The sequence below is a fragment of the Chiloscyllium plagiosum genome, chromosome 6 (assembly GCF_004010195.1).
Source record: "Chiloscyllium plagiosum isolate BGI_BamShark_2017 chromosome 6, ASM401019v2, whole genome shotgun sequence".
In the NCBI taxonomy this organism is placed as follows: domain Eukaryota; kingdom Metazoa; phylum Chordata; class Chondrichthyes; order Orectolobiformes; family Hemiscylliidae; genus Chiloscyllium; species Chiloscyllium plagiosum.
The window spans coordinates 73,039,804-73,042,367 of NC_057715.1; positions in this window are offsets into that span (position 1 = coordinate 73,039,804).

Consider the following 2,564-nt stretch of genomic DNA (forward strand, 5'->3'; position numbering starts at 1 on the left):
GTCCAGGAGGGGGAGGGAGGTGTCAGAGATGGTCCAGGTAAATTTAAGGTTGGGGTGGAATGTGTTGGTGAAGTTGATGAATTGCTCAACCTCCTCGCGGGAGCACGAGGTGGCGCCAATGCAGTCATCAATGTAGCGGAGGAAGAGGTGGGGAGTGGTGCCGGTGTAATTACGGAAGATCAACTGCTCTACGTAGCCAACAAAGAGACAGGCATAGCTGGGGCCCATACGTGTGCCCATGGCTATCTGTCAGCCTTGTAAGTGTTCAATGTCTTTTTGCTCAGTAATTCTGTCTCAGTTATCTTGGACAACATCTCAAATGCCTGACTTAGCCTCGCGTGATTGAATTGCATTTGATTCAATTGAATTAGCTTGATTGCCACATGTACTCAAATAAGTACAGTGAAAAGTTTACAAGTCGCCACTTATAGCACCATCTTAGGCACAACAGTACCTAGGTACAGCTTTATCAGTTACAAGGTTAGTCACAGTGTAACAATATCACAAACATACTGCACCATCTTATGATTTGGAGATGCCGGTGTTGGACTGGAGTGTACAAAGTTAAAAATCACACAACACCAGGTTATAGTCATGACTTAGAGGAACTGGTGTTGGTCTGGGGTGGACAAAGTTAAAAATCACACAACACCAGGTTATAGTCCAACAGGTGTATTTGGAAGCACTAGTTTTTGGAGGGCTGCTTCTTCATCAGGTGGTTGTGGAGTATAAGATCGTAAGGCACTGAATTTAGAGCAAAAGTTTACAGTGTGATGTAACTGAAATTATATATTGAAAAAGACCTGGATTGTTTGTTCAGTCTCTCATCTGTTAGAATGACCATGTTGGTTTCGGCTCTTTCATATGTAAATCACAAAACGTTTTTACAAGTTACATTCGCAAATGAACGTTAACAATAGGTGTCATGTTGACCCAGATAATGCACTGAAGATATGAGATGCCTTGTGTGAGGCTGTCTGTGCCACAATGTTCAGACTGATTCTAAACTAAAAAACAGATTTTCAGAATCTTACATGGATTCAGGGAGTTTTTGAGCAAAGGAAAATGTAAATCTGCAAGTACAAATTCACCCCACAAACTTATATGTGTGTATGTGCATGTGAGTGGGTGTGTGTGGGGTGGGGGAGGGAGGTGGCAGGCATTATGAGTATCTGTGAGACAGAATGCGTAAGTGTATGAGTGTGAGTTTAAAGGGGTAGACATCTGTGAGAGGGTGCATGTGTATGTGTGTGTGCATCTGTCTGTGTGTGTGTACAGTGCAACAGGGTCACTCCAAGAGATCTCCGCAGCAGACTACGTCACAGACCACCATGTTCCACACTGGGTCACTGCCACCATGATCCACATGGGTCACTGAAACCTTGATCCACACTGGGTCACTGTGACCATGCTCCACACTGGGTCACTGCAACCATGCTCCACAATGGGTCACTGCCACCATGCTCCACACTGGGTCACTGCCACCATGATCCACACTGTGTCACTGCCACCACACTCCACACTGGGTCACTGGCAGCATGATCCATACTGGGTCACTGCAACCACACTCCACACTGGGTCACTGCCACCATGCTCCACACTGGGTCACTGCTATCACACTCCACACTGGGTCTCTGCCACCATGGTCCACACTGGGAAACTGCTACCATGCTCAACACTGGGTCACTGCAACCATGCTCCACACTGGGTCACTGCCACCATGATCCACACAAGGTTACTGCTAACAAACTCCACACCAGGTCACTATTAACACACTCCACACGAGGTCACTGCCACAATGATCCACACTGGGTCACTGCAGCCATATTCCAAACTGGGTCACTGCCACCACACTCCACACTGGGTCACTGCCACCATGCTCCACACTGGATCACTGCCACCAGGATCCCCACTTGGGAAACTGCAACCATGCTCAACACTGGGTCACTGCAACCATGCTGCACACTGGGTCACTGTCATCAAACTCCACACTGAGTCACTGCCACCATGATCCACACTGGGTCAGTGGTATCACTCTCCACACTGGGTCACTGCCACAATGATCCACACTGGGTCAGTGGTATCATACTCCACACTGGGTCACTGCCACCATGCTTCACACTGGTCACTGCCACCATGATCCACACTTGGGAAACTGCTACCATGCTCCACAGTGGGTCACCGCCACCATGATCCATACTGGGTCACTGCTATCACGCTCCATACTAGGTCACTGCCATCATGATCCACACCGGCTCACTGCTATCACACTCCACACTGGGTCACTGCCATCACAGACCACACTGGGTCAGTGGTAACACACTCCACACTGGCTCACTGCCATCACACTCCACACTGGGTCACTGCTATCACAATCCACACTGGGTCACTGCCACCATGCTCCACACTGGGTCACTGACATCACACTCCACACTGGGTCACTGCCTACATGGTCCACACTGGGTCACTACCACCATGATCCACACTAGGTTACTGCTACCAAACTCCACACCAGGTCACTGCTACCACACTCCACAGGAGGACACTGCCTCAATGATCCACAC